Genomic DNA, 19,222 nt, shown 5'->3' with positions numbered 1-19,222 from the left:
TCATTTCCAGAGCTTCAAAGGTGTACCCAACCCTGATGGAGGCAGGTACTGACTAAGGTATGGAGACTCAGAAGAGCCCAGACAGTTAACTAGGTTGTTTCCAAAGAGCTTGTGTTGACTGATGAAGCCTTTCCCTTTTTAAAACATACATACTGGTGGGTTGAGTTCAGACAGTTATTACAGTAGTCCCTGCCACCAGTGTAAAATGTGATCTTATTCATCATTTGGGATGTCAAAAACGAAACAAAAAACAAAAAATGTTTTTTCTTCACTTGGCACAAAGAGTTCATAATCTGTTTGCATACACTCTGCAACGGCATGGAAATTGTCTCCTCCTGAGCAATTAGGTGATGTCAATATTTCTCAAAGTGACAAAGGAGGAGTGGCCATCTCCCAGTTGGTGGACCATATTCAGGGCCCCAATAACCTGGCTACAGTGCCAGCACTTCATTACTTTTTTTGGGTAACTGATGCTGTTGAGCCCCACTGGAGCTTGTTATCCTACACCCCCCTTCCCCACATCCTTTAACCCCAACTCCAAAACATTGCTTGCCATGGGATACTGTTATTACAAGATCATTGGCTGAAAACGCTGAAAAGTAAGGAAGAAAAGAACTCCCTGTATTGTGGAGCAGTGGAATCAGTTCAAAAACAGTCCTATATCTAGCCCTGATGTACCATTGGCTGTGAATTCATCTATATTTCATTTTACTGTTCACTAGTATTACATGTAAAACTGAACATGTTATGACAACAGAAACCTGTGTCTCCTCCCTTTCCCCATCAAAAAGACTGCTTACAACACTCTTTGAAATTCCTATTGATTTTATTAGCTGTGCATTACTTCTCATAGTCCAGAATTTGGGGTGTCCCTCTGCCAATATGATTCCCCCATTCATTGGGAGAACACTGGTTTTTTAAAAGAAAGAAAAAAGACCTGATGTGTTGCAGAGAAATTTTTGGAAATTTGTATTACTGTCTTGCTCCAAGGGCTCAGTTTATCATTTTTAGGAACATGCCAAATTGCACATGGTGGTTTGGGACAGTACCTTTTTTTAATTGCAGATAATTACATGGCAGACTCTAATGAGTCAGTGGAAGGTTTTTCCCCTCCCTGCATTCCAATGAATTCATATGGGTGTGGAAGGGAAAGGAAGACTTGAGAAATAGTGTATTGGCAGAAAACACAGATGTTGATTCTGAAGTATTACTATATAAGGCTTTTACTGACAATGGAATTTCTTCCATGCTGAATTTGTAAGGGAGCCAATCACATTTCACCCAAAACTAGCCCTCAGCAGAACAATGGGCATGTGCTTTCAAACCAGCTGACTTGAACATATCCTCTACAAAGAATCCTACACTTGCATCTCTTTTTATTCCTTTAAACTTATGGAACAAATATACAGCCAGACTCATTAAAAGGCTGATCCTATAAAATGCCATGGAAAAGTGGATGTTGCACGGAGGGTGCAACACTTTAAAAATGCACTGTGAGTGCTGTTCTATTTATGTCTGTTGATACTTTTCTCAGCTTGTTTTTCCAATACAAAGCCATGTCCCGCCTTGGCAGAGTATTTTGCAAAAGGTAACCAGCTCTCATTCACTGTAAGAAAATCAACCAATAAAAGCAGTTGCCTCCAGGCAAATTTCTTGTCTTCATTATCAGAAATAGAAGCACATATGCTTGTTTCTAAATAAACAGCATGCTCTCTGCATTTCTCAAATAGTAGACCTCGTTTTAGTCTACAACGATACAAGCCATTTTTCACTCTTTGACACAGCATATTCCACTTACTACACAAACCAGGTGTAAGCAACACGGCGTACATCAGACATAGTTGGACTTCTACTCCCTTACTAATTTTAAAAATAAACTTTTTAGAAAGTATAAAATTGAACCGTCACATTGGAAAAAACAAAGATGTTAGATTTTTAGCTTCTTTGTATTGATAGATTTGATATGTACAGTGGTACCTCGGGTTACATACGCTTCAGGTTACATACGCTTCAGGTTACAGACTCCGCTAACCCAGAAATAGTGCTTCAGGTTAAATACTTTGCTTCCGGATGAGAACATAAATTGTGCTCCAGTGGCAGCAGCAGGAGGCCCCATTAGCTAAAGTGGTGCGTCAGGTTAAGAACAGTTTCAATTTAAGAACGGACCTCTGGAACGAATTAAGTACTTAACCTGAGGTACTACTGTACATAGTTTAAATCAACAAAAGCCATATTTGGTCATATACCAAATGATGGAAGAACATTACTGTATCAGTTAGACATTGGGACTACTATCTGAATAGTTCCGTTGGAAATGGCTAGGGGTTATAGTGAGCAAAGGATTTTGTTGGGATTTTTCTTTCTAAAGTTGGAGACTGTGGATGATAGTCAATATTAGTCAGACAGTAAACTCATTCAAATCATTGGGTCTCCTATGACACAATTTAGTTTGCCATCACTGAAGAAATTGAAATTTATTGAATATTTGATGCTGATTCCTATAAGCTAATGGCATAGTTGTGACTAAAAGCAACCCCCAATTTGCACAGGGGTTGTATTCCTGGGTCACACGCATGTCAGTGGAGTGTGCATAAGCCCACCCCACCCATATTACGCCTTGTTATGTCCACTGTTCTGCCCTCTTCTGGGTCCAAACGACCCATGCACTGGCTGTCGACCATCAATTGAACACGTGCAAAATGGTCTCTGCCTGTATTTTTAAAAATCTATAAATAAAGATTATGTAAAAGATACAAAAATATTCTATATATTTGGAGAGAGGAGTCTTTTCCTGACATTACAGATTGGTGACATCACAGATTGCAGCCAATCAGGACCATCCAGAGCCAACTGCTGATGTAAACTTGCAAAGCCCTCTTTCCTGTGGTGTTTACCCCAGAAGATGAATGACATGTTTGCATTGAATGCAATGAGAGAGCTTTCATATTGGCCTTGCTGCTCTGGAAGTGTTACATCTGATTTCACTGCCAGATATCAGTATCAAGTTATCGCCAGTTTAAAACTTACACAGCTTACCTTGCAGACTTTTTAGGAGCTCAGATTCCTGCTAAGTCATGCAAATGCATACCACAGAAATGTCAGCTAGAGGTTGAAATGCAGAATAGAATGAGAGGAATGGAATCTGTGCCTGGAGACGGTCACAAGAGTATAAGATGGTCACCAGGGTCCCACAAACTGTGGCTGAGTTTAGTAGCCAACCATTCTTTTCTAATAGCCAGCTGTTTGTTAAATCTAATCTTATTGCAATAATGCCTGCAACAGTAAGATAATTTCTAGACTTATAATCAGAACTAAAGCGGTGAAAGGAATGCCAGATAGGTAGATAGATAGATAGATAGATAGATAGATAGATAGATAGATAGATAGATAGAGGCTACTAGCGTATGTGCTGCAAGCATTTCCATTTTCAGGGTCCCTCGCCAGCTCCTCCTCCTGTTGCCATGCTGACAGCCCAATCCTGAGCAGAGCAGAGGTTTTCAGCCTGACAACACATGGTCATTTGGCTCCTCTATCACTCTGCAGGATGAAAAATGTAAGTACTGTCAATGAGCTGGCAAGTGCATTTGTGGATCACTGATGTAATCTCTCAAATTAATACTAGCAGGGGAGACAGTTAAGAGTATCCCTTGGGAAATCAGGGCCTACCTAATTCAACCCTGTACTGACCATAACAATAAATGATCTATCTGAATGTCTTGTCTCTGTCAAGACTTTCAGTAGATGTTGGGTTCTTGGGTGGGGGTGTTCCCCTATAGTTGAACTCATAAATTGTAGTACATGCAGTCAGTGCTGTAGATAGCCTTGTGATATCTTGTTAAACATTGTGCCTTACGTTCCATACTATGCTGAAACAAGGTACGTGCTGTTTTGTCCCAGCTATGTACAGCAAAGGCACAGAATACTAACCATCTATTACTTGTAACTGTACTATTAGGGTTTTAAGATAATATTATTTTCACAAAGTTTCTTAACATTTACAGGCAAACTAAATATTTACTATCAAAGTCCTTTGTACCAGGACTCCCTTCACACGTCAGCCACGGACAATAAGCCCAAATCACACACCACAGCCTGAGAGATAAGCATGGGAATAAGAATATTTGCATTGGCGTAGGGCATAGTCACAGAAACCAGGGATGCTGGAGGTGAGCGTGTGAGGCATTCTACTGAGGCTCTGGTGAGTGATTCCAACTTCAGTTTTGGAGTGAGAGTGCAAGATGACATGTTTGCTGAGCAGTCCATAAGACCAGAAATCTTTTCTCTATCATCCCTATCTCTCTCTCTTTTTTAGTAGAGATAAAACCCATCCATTCTAAGAATGGCAAAACAGAGGGCTATAGACTTAAAGATGTTTATCTACCAGCAAAACACTATTTGAGCGCTGAATAAAACACAATCTGAGGCATGTGGGAATAAGATGGCTATGCATTCAGCTGGCACACTATTCTATCTCTAACCCAACAATGAGAGAAAATATTAACAGACTTTTGATGCGCATTGCAAAATTAGTATTGCAAGCTGAAAATGGCTATGAAGGGCAATTTAAAAAAACCTATTATACTATTTGAATGTTCTACAGGCAGCATATTTAGGCTTAAGAGAATTGGGGGTGGGGAGAGTCATCTAAAGGAGGCACTAAAAATATGCAGCAATGGAATTTAATATGGCAAGGGAAACCCACTCCATCCCGCAATCCCTCTTATGTGGCCTTCCTGCCATCCTGCTCTGTGTCCTGACTCCTGAGCACCCAACCAACACAATACTCACCCAACCACTCCCCATTTACACATTCAGCCACACTATTCAGACCCCACCATGCAACAAATTCCCTACACCCACATGCCCTGACAACCCGCCCTTACTCCACATACCACTGGCTCCGAAATACTGTACCACTGACCTCCTATAATACTTTAATCACTCATTAGAACACAGCTTCACCAACAGGAAGATAATATTCCTCACAAAATGCCAGGCACCAAAAGAATCTCTCCACCCAAACAATCTCAATTCTCTCCTCCCACCCTTTTAATATGTGACAGCCAACTCTCTCTAACCACCCGTCAGAATCTCACCCTAGCCAGCTGCTCTCACCTGATACCAGATACTATCAGCTCTTCTGCAGAAATATAAACCAAACCAAACCTCTCTGGGTGCTCCTAGTGAGAGGGAACTCACATAAATGTTGCATAGATGGCACTACAGACTGGATGACTGTGTAGCAGGAATGCCAGTGGACTTTCAAGCAAAGCAGAAATTTTATCCCTCTTTTCAGAGGCAGGTGTGGTTGGTAAAAGAAATGACTAAAGTAACAGGTAAAAACATATGCAAACATCCTAAATTACAGATGTATTTTTGTAGGGGACAGTGTTTTAAAAATTATTAACATTTGTGGCATATTTGATGGTATCACAATACTGGAAAAAACCAAGCTAGTTTTTACACACACACACACACACACACACGCACACACACACACACTCTATAGTGGCAGAAAAATTAACCCACCAGCTTCTCTTAATCTGTGGAAAAATAAAACAGGACTCCTTTAATGCAACATGGTCAGCTTTTATTTCTTATACAAATATCAGAGGCAATGCAAGACGTCTTCCTGACAAGTACAGGAAAATTGGGATCAATAGTTAATGTGTCTAACATTCCATCAGTTATATCATTAGAGTGAATAGTGAATGTTTTTAGGTGTGTACAACAGAATAAAAGTTTAATAGAGATACATCCTGCAACAAGAGCAAGTGCAGACTCCATGACTGCTGGTCATTTTTGTAATGCTGTTAATACTGTTTTTAAAAACAATAGCCAAAAAGAAAAGAGGGCATCTTTTCTGTTTCTTTGCTCAGTTTCTCTCCCCCCGCCACCCTTTTAGGCACTTTCTATATATAAATTGAACAATTGGGACCTACAACCAAATGTTGTGGTATGGAGTTTACACACTACATTTGACACCCATTTAAAAAGCATGACTTTCCCTGATAACCCTGGAAACTTTAACCACTCACAGAGCTATAATTCCCAGAACCAACTGCAGTTTCCAGTATCCTTTGGGTGTAAATATGCTTTAAATGTATGGAATGTACACATAGATTTCTGGAGATTCCTGGTGCAAAATTTGGATATTTTCAGCACATAATACATATAATCGTGGCGGAAAGCAACAATTGTTTTAATAAAAAATTCAAAAGATATGTTTTAACTGAAAGTGGAATTCTGAGTCAGCTCCAATGACCTGGAGACACAGATGGACAGAACATGCTCAAAGTTAATAATTTGCAAATTCTTCTGAAGCTATGTTGGACTGATCATGGATTGCATTGCGTTGGTATTTCCTAGCATTTGCCACCTGTCTACTAAGCTTCAATTTCTCTTACTGGCTGCTAATAATGATAGCTAAAATGGAAGCTTCGTGGACTAAGGATCTGGGGCTTTGGATCCTGTACATACTGAAAGAAGATACTCAGAAAATACAAACTCCAAATTAGATATCATCAAAATAATTACCATATACTTAACAACTGTCTTGTATAGTATGTAAAGCGTAAATTTGAAATATTTAAAATTTCTAACATGTATAGTTTCATTTAAAAAAATGAGTGCTATTTTGAGAGAACAATCCTTTTTGTTGTTGTTGTTCTGTCATGAATTTCATTTTGGCTATCAAATTCATGATTGTAAATCCTAGAAGTGGAGGTTGTGCTTGGTAGTGTCTTTTCTTAAGCAAGCAAACTGCCTTTTTCTTGCTTCAAAGTCAAACCAGCACATACGTGAGAAAAAAAGGTGCTGGAAACTCATTTATCTCCTCCGTGGTCAAATTTTTCCATTGTCAGTGTAAAGCAAGCAGTCCTGAACTCTCCCACTCAACCCCCAGCCCTGTGGTATTAAAGCTGGAGGTGGAAAAGTTGGCATTTTTGCTCCCATATGCAAAAGTGTTTTGAGTTGTACACGGAAATCGTTTGATCAAATGTGTTCAGGAGTATTTCATATGCTGTGTTGACTTGCATTGACATGGCACATTTCCCCACTGGGCTTCTTCTGAGGAAGTGTCATAAACCTATTTACATAGCAAACACTTTGTAGTGCTGAGTAACTCTTACAGCAAGTCCTGACAGACAAAATCTATCTGATGCTTCGGTTGAGACCAGTCCATGGGAACATTTTGTAGTGAAAGAGTCATCAGGTTAGTGACTTTTCTCTCCGATATTCATGGGATCAAGTGGGCTTGTGAAAGGGCCCTTTCAGCTATAAAAAGGGGCAAGTTATCCTAGCCTGGAGAAAGTACCCTAGTAAACAAGATTCAAATGTTACTTGTACAAATATTTGCCATTATCTGATAGCGTGAGTAAAAGCTTGTGCAGCATAGCAATTACTGCTGGCACGTAAAACAGGACTGGAAACTCCAAGCTAGTGGAATATATACACCTCTGTAAATGCTGTGCAGAAATGGGATTGGGAGGATAATTTTTGCTCTTGCTAATTATTAAAGAAACATTTACATGCTCAAACACTAGAGCATAAAAACGTAAGAAGAACTTGCTGGATCAGGCCAATGGCCCTTCTAGTCCAGCAACTGTTCTCACAGTTGCCAACCAGATGCCCATGGGAATCCTGCAAACCATTCCCAGCAACTGGTATTCAAAGACATGCTGGCTCTGATGCTGGAGGTAGAACATAGCCACTGTAGTCTTTAGCTGCTGATAGACTTATCCTGCCTGGCAGTTGTTAGCAGTGGAAATAACATCTGAAGGCAACCGAACCCTGGTTTCACCATCAAAACTATTATACAATACAGAATCATCTTTGGTAGCACTCAGTGTACAGCTTCTTATCTCTCACAGCTTTCACTTGGATCTATTTTCAGATCTATTATTTGCTGAAGTAGGGAAACCGTAGCCTTCCAGATGTTGCTGGTGATGGGCACCAGAGTCTGGTCAACGTTTGGAGGGCATTTTACCAACATATAGCTTAAATCATAATGCCAGTGAGATTTGCTCCTTTGTATTGCATTGCAGCTGACTGTCATGGACGCAGTTCAGTTTTATATTACAACACATTTTTTTTTACACCACGTACTGTGTTCACAGCTGCTTTGGTTTGTTTTCTGTGACGTTTGAATTTTTGGTTGCAAATTGTTGTTATTTGGAAGATAACGAAAATACTCACAAAAACATTATTTCCTTTTGTGATCTTATCAAGTACCTTGGATTTTATTTTCTTTGTGGAAAGTGAATTTTTTCATATTGAGGAAAAATTGACTGTTGTTGGCACCCCAAACCACAGCAGGGACCTTCTAACTTCTTTGGGGCACTTTGGGGATTTGGACTTTTTAAAAAAACCAGGAAGTGCAAAAATTGAAACGTTTCTCTACAAGCTTGTCATATATGAAAAATGCTAAAATGTGGAAACAGATACTTTTATTGCAGATTAATCTCCTAGGGGCAACTGTTTGCTATTTTCCTAATAAAATTGTTGCCCAGAAAACCGAAGGGAGAGAGATAAATCCCCCAAATAAATCTTAAAGGTTGTCTAGCTCCAAAATCCTTGAAGTTATTTTTCTGTAAATTGCCAGATTCACCCAATCAGAAGGTGCTATCTTTGCTGCATATTACATCCAACTCTAACATTTTTTTAAAAGTTACAGATTGTGTTTTCATTTTGGAGGATTTTTTTAAAGGTGCCCAGCACATAGACATAGACACACACACACACACACAAAACCCCTGGAACCATTTGTAATTTGGCAGGCTTCCACTTTGGACAGAGTACTATGTCTGCACCTTTCATCAAATTCTTCCAAAAAGAAAAACTACTTAGTATTTTTGAATATCCCAATAATAGTGAATGGGGGAAGAACTGTGATTTGGATTCGGCACTTGAGTCAAGCTTCTGAAGTGCTTTGGAACAGATATTTCACTTTTCAAAAGTGCTAAAGGGAGCTCCAAACATATTAGCATGTTTGGAACCCTTCCTTCATTATAAATGTAACATATATGGCTTCCTGTTTTCTGAACAATATCTATGTTTTGTAATTGTATTTATTACCTGCTCTTTTGTGCCTTAGGCTCTGCTTGGGATGAAGGGTGGTTTTGAAAGATATGTATAAATGAATATAGCTGTATTTTATTTCCTTCCCTTTTTTGCATTTATATCATCTTATCGCTATGCAACTGGATGAGAGTCTGTGTAGCCGCATTCCATATACAAAAAAATTGAAACAACTTTGTGTGACTTTTTGTCAACAGGTCCCTCTTCCTAACTCGCCTTTCAAATGGGCATAAACAAAGCAATAACTCCATTAGTATCTAGTATCCTCTACCAGAGATGGATAGATCATGCTCTTTCTGGTTCATGCAAATTTCACATGTGTTCTCTCCCCTGTCCACATTAATCTGCTTTTTTATAATAATAAAAAAATCTGCATTAAAAATTGTATTTAAATGCATCTTTAAAGACTTGTTTTTTTAAAAAAGAATTATGCATGATTAAAATCTCTCTCTCTCAAATGTCATGTTTCTAAATGTATTTTAGCCTAAAGCACATATTTTTCATGCATTTTGCTATATTTTAAAGTCAAGAACTGTATCTCAACATGTGGATGACTGCAAAATCCAAAGGATGATTATACTTTGTTCTGCTTATTAGGAAGTTGTGGATCAGGTTAGTTTTTATTAGAATTTACAGAAATCCCTAAATAACACAACAAAATAGCTGAAAAAGAGCAAACATTGGTGAAGACTGCATTAAAAATGCATTTTTTTTTTATTTTCACAAAAACTTATCCTTACTCAACAGGGAAAGACAATTGTTGGGCCAGGGAAAGGCCAGGTGGTTCCTGGACCCTAATAGGCCCAACAGGTTAAAGTAAAATTAATATAATATTAGATGCAGGGGATATTCTACTTTCAAATGTTCACAGTGTTTTTAGTTATGCTAAAGGTGAACTAAATTGTGTGTCTGAAGCTAACTGAATTCACACATCTTGGAGTAATCTATGAGGTTTGGTTCGCGTCACTAGGAAGATCCTATACAGAAAAGATGATCATATATCCAGGGTAGTTTATAGAAGAGCAAAGAAGTTATCTTGGGTTCACCTTCCATAGCTAGAAAACCATCTTTCTTCTGCAGCCTCCACAGTGGTACTGAAGCATGGCAAATAAAAACATCATGCAGTGATATCAAACTTAACATGATCAGGCAACAGAAACAAATGTTTATAGAGCAAATTTGTTCTGTCTGTGCAAATGTAAAAAAACAATGCCTCTCATAAGAATTCGAAAAGATATGATACCACTTTAGACATTTTCATTTTTGGCAAAGTGTGATTGGCATCGCCTTTGATGTTGTTATGTATCCAGGAGGAATTTGGAACTGAGTAGGGTTTATAGGGGGTTGTTTATTTTGAAGATTTCTATTTTTAAATTATCCTAATAAAGCTTCAGGCACAAAAAGGGGGAGGGCTTTAAAAAACAGTTCTGCTAATAATAATATTGGGCTGGATCCAGTCTCACCAAGTTAAACTAAGGCCCCATTGAAATCAATTTGAAAAGTAAGACCCATTAATTTCTATTGGGACTAAGTGCAATAGCTCTGTCTTGACTCAACCCACTGCAGTTTTCTCTGAGTGTTATTCAACTATGCTTTACTCAGCATAGACCCATTGAAATCAATGAACATGATTAAGTTAGATCCACTGAATTCAGGGGGTCAGCTGTTTAATGCCACCCTTTATAACATTCCACCAGAGGCAATGTGCTTGGATATTAAGATTTCTGGACCTAGCTGTTAAGTGCTTAGACTGAATAGATGCTATCACAATGTCACAGGGTAACACAGAGATAAATGCATGGAACTTGGGTGCCAAATCACATTAAGAGAGCACAGCCGAATCCTGAGTACAATTGCTCAAAAGTGGTGCTGGAACTGGGAGCAGTAACTTGAATGAATTAATCAGTGGGACATATTTAAAATAGGGCTGCACCCCTTGATCAGATTGCTCAGGTAAAGGCTGTGTTACTGTAATAAGGAATGGAAAAAAAATATTGAAGATGGCTGTGTACCTTGCCAAGCACTCCCTTGTGATTAAATAAATCTGTAATAGTCATTATGTGTGATTCTGCTGGTGAGGCTACCAGATAACAGCTTCAGAAAGCGGTGGTTCTTGACACCCAAAGACACTATTGTTGTATTTAATGTAATACCACCGCCACCGCTGGAGGTACTGTAATCAGTTATGCATGGCATCCGCAATATCCACAGGTAACAGCTGCAATCCTGAACACTGCTGCTGGGGAGTATATTGATATAGTGATTTTACCCCTGATAGAACTACGCTAGGAATTAAATTAAAAATACACATTTTATAACAGTTACAAACTACGAAGGTTTAAAATCTTTCCGTGTAACAAGCCAATGAAACACAAAGAAAACTGCAGGCTTCTAGCCTATTGGAACTGAACTTTACCAAGGCTTTTTTATATTAATCCAGAAGTTATTAATCTCAAACTGTTGCATTTGGCTTCTGTTCTAATTTGACAGTTATTTCCAGATGATTGTTTATTAAGTGTGCTCTCCATTCTCTCTTGAGCATAGGGATGTTGCAAGTATTTTGAATGCTCAGGAGCAGGTTCAAAAATGAGCTGGCCTTTATTAAATTGGGATCTTTTTCATTTTAAAAAATTGAATGACTATCTCACTTTAACTTAACAACTTCTATCCTATCTATTCTATACCAGGTGTCTACATCTGCTTATATTTCCCAAATTATAACAAATCATGCTTATCTATTGGCCCTTACCACATTCCAAGTGTTCTTCTTTCTTCAAATGCTTTGATATTTGTTATGTAGAGCACAAATAGAAATAAGCATATATGCTACATTTCATGGAGTGGAGATGTTTTGGAATGGGAGACAGTCCTTGGATTGAAAATAATAAGCTATTTGATGGAGTCAGTATCTCTCAAACTGGAAAGTGCACAGTCTCTGGAGGCATCTACAAGAAGAGGATCCTTGCTGAAGCTAAGCAGATCTGGTTGCTGTCTGGATGGCAGAGCTGCAGGAACCACATGGATTTCCCTGAGCTTCCCAGAAAGAAAGCAGAGGATAAATGTAACATACAACCTTTCAGAAAATCTAAGGAAAAAATTATCAGTAAACACCAAATGCATCAAACGGGCTGGCAGCATGGATGTCCCCCTCTCCTTTGCAGTCGAGTACAAGCTTGGATTTGCAAACGGCATGTGAGTCATGGAGCTCACTTGTAAAGGAGGAGGACCATCTGCTAGTCATGAGCAGATGACAAATCTGATGCCTCAACACTGCTGCTTTTTCCAGATCTGTAAGTAAACACATTTTGTAACCTTGCTGATAACACTCTTCAAGCTTTCACTAATGGAAAAGTTTGAATTTATGCAAAGCATTGAAAAACATCTTATTTGAAATGCAGTTTTAAAAGCACCATCTCGGTTTTGACGGCAGAGATTGCGAACATCAGCCTCCTAAGTGGAACCTGTTTTATTCAATCCATGAAAAAGTTATTCTGACTGTGACAAAGGAACGCACACTCTGTGGAGACTTCCGATTTTGGAAGGAGCTAGGTGTGCTCCCTTCAGGGTGCTCCTTCTCTAAAAGTCAATACATTCTCTTTTCAATGGTATGTTCTGTAGTGCAGGTCTGACCTCTGCTGGCCACAGACTTTAAAGACAACCCCAAAGGGAATAAGGCTGACTTCTTTTGCGGTTTAAAGAAAACAAGCTATATTTGTATGAAACCACAGAATTCTAGTACTAGGACATCCAGTCCAATTCTCTGCACTAAGGCAGAGTCCTTTGCACCCAGACTTATTAGCCCACATCCACCAATTACTTTATCCCACATCCTTGGATTATTGCGGATTATTCCACAAGCAGAGTGCACAACCAATCAAGAGGCTCGATGCCAGTAAAAAGGGGGGGGGGAGAGAGGAGAGAACATGTGTACTCAATCAAATCCAGATGGCTCCAGCAAAGGAATGGTGCCATATGGCAACATGCCACAGGGAAAGGCGGACATACGCCCCCATGTCGGGTCACCTGCCAATTTAAAGAGGAAGAAACTAATACTACTTAATATTTACACATGTAAATATTCATGAACACTGTCAGAGTAATCCGTGCAAACAGCTAGCCATTATTATTCTACTATTATGGGAGATAAAAACAGAAATTGAGATACAGCAGTTGACGGGCACCCAGTTGTAGCAGGAGGGAAAGCTGCTCTATGGCAGAGAGTTTATTTGGGGCTGGAGCATTGGAAGGTGTGCACAAGGGGAGGGGAGAGCAGGAGACGCCAAGGACAGCCATGGCAGCATTGACTTTGTTCCTGGACTCTGTCATAATAGGGCTTCTATAAGAACATCATGGCTTCCACCATCAGAAAGCTTCGTCGAAATGCACTGCATAAGAAAAGTGGCCCCACATTCAGAGAAATTCTTCCATTTGCTCAAGCTCTTGTGTAAGATTGTATACAAGTTCTTTTGCAGACCTCTTCAGGACCCATTAGAGTTTATATGCTACAGCCTTCTTCCTCTGCACATTGTTTCTCACGCTACGTTTCAGCATTGCTTGTTTTCAGAACTTCACACAACAGCCTTAATACAGTTTCCCCTCCCACTGAAGGTTCCTTTAAGGTTAAGGGATCCAAGCTCTTGTACCAACTTTGGGCTCATCCACGCTTCTGCTTGTGCCGTACCTTGTGGTTTTCCCCTTGCCCCACTCTTTTCCAAGGGAAGCAATGTCAATCCAGAGAAAACCCGAATTGCTATTTATTCTGATTGAGCAGTAAAGAGTGGTTTCCCCCAGGGAAAAGCTGTAGGACAACTACTACTTCATCATCATCTGCTTTTCGATCTTATAAAAAGGCATGGTAGGAATTTGAAACCTTCACTTGCAGCCTCACACCCACTGCTTCAAACAAGGGTCCTGTGCTACAGTTTGGCACTGTGTGTGCCAGGTCCACCCCCTCAGCACCAATGGAAGGGCAGGTTCTGCAATACCTTGCCCATCGTAGGTCCATGGGCAACGCAGCCAAGACCTTAACGGTCCAAGCGGCTGGTATTACTTCTTTTTCCAAATGCTTATTCTCCATCGACCCTTGCTTGGGATTCTTAGTTAAGAAGGCAATGGAAGGATGGCATAGATTGAATCCCCCAGCTCCATATAAGTGCAGACCCATGACCTTCAACATATTAAAGTAAATTTGGATATCATTGCCATTGATTTACTGGTTCTGCTTTGAGTTTAGGCTCTTCAGAGCAGCATATTCCATGGCCTTCTTTGGGGCACTTAGAGTGGGTGAATGTGTGCCTGTGCTGAATAGAACAGGTGGGGCTGGTTGGGGCTTCTCATTAGCAATATCTCTCTTTCCCCATCCTCTGTTTACATCAATATCTGGGCTTCAAAAACAGAGTAACTAGCCAAAGGTGCTTCAGTTCACCTTCCCACATTCGGGGGTGTGGGCCCATGCCCGGTGAAGGATGTTGGGCGTTTTCTTCAGTTGTACCCCAATGTTGATGGTCCCCTCTTCATTCACAAGGACAGGGGCGCGGACTTATAAAAAATATTGGGGGGGGGCCGGGAAAGCTCATGAATAATAAATAAGCTCATGAATATGCAGATAAAGTGGCGCCGCCTCCTCGTGAGCGAATAGGGGAGAGTGTGCTGCGCCTATTAATCAGCTCCGAAGGAAATTGGGTGGAGCTTTTGCTCGGGAGGGAGGGCAGGAGGCATGCAGCCCGACCCTGTGCATTTTGGGCTGGGGGAGGGACGGCGGTGGCGCTCTGCTGGAGGGGCGCCTGAGATTATTGGGGCGGAGCCCCCCCAAACGAATTTTTGAGGGGGCTCGGGCCCCCTCAGGCCCCATGGAGTCGGCGCCTATGCACAAGGATGGGTCCCCCCTGGCCAGGAATCAATTCTCTAGGGCCCTGTGTAAGGCAATTACCAGCAAGCTCAGCAGTATGCCACACATTCATTCAGAACTGGGGCAGCCAGCACAGCTTGAAGCTGGGGTGCTTCTGTCTAGGATGCTGGGGTGCTTCTGTCAAGGCCATGGGCATGTGGCGGTCAGAGACCTACAGGAAGTATATACGCAGCCAGCATCAATAACTCACAACCTACTTTATCACAATTTCTTTGCAGGTTCTTCTAACAAGCATATCTAGATTAGCGGTCACAGTATTGTGCATTGGGCTCGGATGCACGCCATCACCACTGGCCTTGGAGCTGTGCTTGAGCTCCCGTCTAACATCTTGATTTACTAGTTTGGCCGCCAAGGCATGAAGTGGCCTGCATTTATGCCATTAATCCTGTCAAGAATTGAATCACACACACACACACACACACTCACACACACCCCGGATGCCTTGCTCATCCAGTTGGGGGAAAACGATTTGGGCCAATGAAAGAGCATTGTTTAACGTGAGCCATAATTGAGGACTTGCAGAAGTTGCACAACTTGTACCTCTCCATAAGCCTGGGGTGGTCCAAGATGCTTGAGAGATGACAATGGCACAACCCGGACCCAGCGGGTATTAACCAAGCTCGGAAAAAGCCTAATTGTGCAGTGAGGCAGCACATACTCCAGTGGTGGTTGGGTAGTTTGCCACCACAATATCACATTGTCAAATGAGGCATTGTTTCGGCCTGATGGCATGCATCTTTCCTTAGCAGGAAACAATATTTGGTTGAGATATACGATTGAAGGCAATAGGGCATGGATGCAGATATGAGTGGTTTGGCAGTGAGCATTTGCTCGGTGGGCGGTTGGGCATTGGGGCAATCCTTTGTTTTGGATGGAGGGGAGGTTGTAGTCTCCGCCTGACCCTCCAAACGTTGGGGTATCCCGTTAAAGGGATCTGGGGGGAGTGGCCTGGACCAGGACCAAAGGTACTCCCTCAGACAGTGGTCCTTGTGGGGGTCACCCTATTGGATGTAAGTCTTAGGAACCTCTGCCTGGATTGGCCACGCGTCACTTCCAGCGGGCGGGCCAGAAGTATTTAGATTGCCCCATGCCCAAGCCAAGCCTCTTTCATCTGTATTCAATAAAGTTGTGGCCTGTTTTGACCCCAAACCAGTCTCTGTGGTCTCTCATTATACAGGTTGGGGTATGGGAAGTCTGATGCCCGGTCCTGCAAGAAGAATTGTGGATAAGCCATAAGACTTTACATAATACTTGGATACAAGTATGGCAGTGCAAATTGTAGTTGCTGGTTCTTGTTACACAATAGGAGCATCCAACATGTTCTATGGCAACCCGGAAATGGGGGAAAGAAAGGTGTGTAGTATCAGGTTTAATAGAAATCTTAACGTAAGAATTGAACTCAGTCACAAGATTTCCCCAATGTGCCTCAAACTTGGCAAGTAGATTGGAAGATATCCAGACTATCTGAGTGCCCAGATCTTGTGGCACAGCCAAGCAGCCTGGAGGCCCACCTTTTATATCTGTAGCAAAAACCTTCCCTTGTATACACTTGTACTAGCTTATACAACAATCCAGTCATTCCTCAAGTATTTCTTTTATAACACGTTAATGAGTGTGCATCTAATAGCGTGAGATTAAGAGTGTTCTGCTTTGTATACAAGGAGTCAGCACCTGTAATGGCAGGTCAAAGGGAAAAAAGGGAGGAAGTGCTTTTTGAAAGACATGGAAGACTCCAGCTGGCATTCTTGCCCTCTGTCATGTGCCCTGCAGTGCTGCTGGGATCAGGCTCCAACAGAACAGGAAGAAACAGAGGAAAGGGGCAGAATTGTGGGAACCAGGGTTGAAGGGGGGGTGGAACCTCCCATTTCCACCCCAACTTCAGTCACTTTGCAAAGGGGAACAGGAATGCTGACTGTCCCCTCTGACCTTCCTGTAGAACAGGAAGCCTCAGTGGAGGCTTGGCAGGACTTTAATCAGCTGAAGTGGCAGCGATTGAACAGAGGCATTAGGTTGCAGTGTTGTCACCTAGGACCAGATACAATGGTACCTCCAGTTACGAACTTAATTCATTCCCGAGGTCTGTTCTTAACCCGAAACTGTTCTTAACCTGAGGTGCACTTTTGCTTAGGGGGCCTGCCGCCATCACACCGCTGCCACGCAAATTTCACTCACATCCCAGGGCAAAGTTTGCTACCAGGAGCACCTACTTCCAGGTTAGCGGAGCTCATTACCGGAAGCATTTGTACGGAGGATGCTACGTAACCCGAAGTTCCACTGTAATGCCTTTGCAGATGGGAACAGACCTATATGCCTTGACAGAGCCTGTGCTTATATTCCAGGTATTCTCACAAGGCAAGAGAGCCTTACAAGTAGTGCCTCATCTATAAAAGCTCGGTGGAATGGCTGAGAAACCTGTTGGGACATCTTTGTCACTTCTGTTCAGTTCTGAATTTCTTGCCCTGCTCCTAAATCATGACTCCTGAGCACTGCGTCTGCTGCGGAGCCTGTGCCGTTACTTGCCTGAATAAAGATATCTTCCTTCCTTCCAAGTGATATTCTCTGCCTGTATATGTTGCCGGGGAGCCAGGACATCACAAACCTTTGTTAATAAATGGGGGGGGGGGGTTGGTTAGTGAGATGTGTGACCTGAGTCTAAGTAAGTATACCTAGGTTTTTCAAACATGCCTTTTATACATCTCTGGCACACTTATAATAGGGCAACTAAGAAAATCAGTGCTTTAAAAACCATCTGCCTAGTAGGTATGCCTTCCCTATTTTCTTGTCCATCACCTTTGGAAAAAAACGTGCTCAAGCCAGGAATGGGGAAGCTGCGGCCCTCTAGGTGTTGTTGGAGTCCAACTTCCATCCTCTATGACCGTTGGATCATGCTGACTGGGGCTGATGGGGGTTGAAGTCCAAAACATCTGTAGGGCACCAGGAGAAGGCTGGTTTAGTGTATAACATATTGTCTTCTCTCCATGTGTCTTCAGGTACTGTTGTTATCTTGGGAACCACCCTGAGACCTGCGGATATAGGGCAGTATACAAATTTAATAAATAAAAATATTAAAATATACAGTTACTGTCTCACACTTGTGTGCATGAACAAGTTAACCTGAGCCCTGAACACAAATTACCAGAGTGGGTGTGGCTTGGCAGGTTTGCAGTGGCCTCTCCTCCCCCCTTTCTCTTTTTCTCTTCCTGCTTCTTTCCTTGACAAAGGAGCCATGCAGCTTGGCTCCCAACTCAGCACATGCTGCAAGTGAACTGAATCTCCCCAGGAGGGGGGTTTTAAAGCCCGCATCTTTGCTAACCTGAAGATTGTGTGATTGTTCTTGTAAGGAAACCAAATACTTTTCTTTTTAAGTTATTTGGGACCTTTTTTCATCTTCACTTTACTGCCAGCATATAGAGACTTGCTTGCTGTAGCTTCTGGAAATTCTCTGAGTAAAACATACACTTCTTTGCAATGTTAAGTGTCTGTGATTTATTCTAGCCTAAGTATTTTCACTTGTTTAAAGACAAATGAGGGCAAATGTGCTCAGAGCAATCACCATTGTGCTTAACTTTGCTACTGGAGAGTAAAAATCTCCCTTCCAAACCTCTCTTCCGAACAAGAACATCAAAAACTTAAACTCTGCGTTGAAAGAAAACCCAAGCTTTCATTGTTATTCACTGGATAAGATGGTAAAAATTGGTCCCAAACAACTTTTAAATGGAAAGACAATTAAAATTATGTCTAAGAAATGACAATGAAAGAAGGATTTAGAAGGGGAAATGGTTGGTGAGTAAAAACAGTTGCTAAAAACATTTGTGAGGAAAATACCAATCTCAAGGAACACCAAAAACACAAATACTTATGGGGTTTCTAAAAATATAAACAAATGAGCAGAGTTGTACATAAAGGGTTAAAAGTCACATTAGCATTGAAGTAAAGGGTAACTCTAGTTTTGAACAGGGCTATCCAAGTACAGTTCCTCAGAAATTAGCAGGTTTTTTTATTGCAGCTATTATACAACTGAATTTTTTTTGCACCAAAATGTTTCCTTTACTTTGTATCAGTCTGATAAGTGATTTGTTCCACAGAGGGAAAGCCTTTTATCACCATAGTCCAGATGTATATTCTTGGCAAAGTCCACCAATTTAGAAGACTTTTTTCAGCTGAGAGTTGTGTGTGTGTGTGTGTGTGTGTGTGTGTGTGTGTGTGTGTGTGTTTTAACATAGGCAGCTCAAAAAC

General features: G+C 41.3%; 1 long non-coding RNA gene across 2 annotated transcripts in view; it reads left to right on the top strand.

Moving 5' to 3' along the window:
* LOC310704692 overlaps positions 1–17,535 on the top strand; it is a 125,717-nt gene extending 108,182 nt beyond the window's left edge. The window contains exons 1-2 of one of the 2 annotated variants that reach the window (XR_014524955.1): positions 5,500–7,213; positions 15,205–17,535. This is a non-coding gene — a long non-coding RNA (uncharacterized lncRNA). Of the gene's footprint in view, positions 1–5,499; positions 7,214–15,204 lie in introns of those variants that run through there. The other variant, XR_014524954.1, reaches the window with a different exon arrangement.
* Positions 17,536–19,222: the final 1,687 nt, after the last annotated feature.

This window comes from Podarcis liolepis (genome assembly GCF_965112155.1).
Source record: "Podarcis liolepis genome assembly, chromosome: 4".
In the NCBI taxonomy this organism is placed as follows: Eukaryota; Metazoa; Chordata; class Lepidosauria; order Squamata; family Lacertidae; genus Podarcis; species Podarcis liolepis.
The sequence above is the reverse complement of the archived record's forward strand: the minus strand, read 5'-3'. Positions and strand labels throughout refer to the sequence as shown.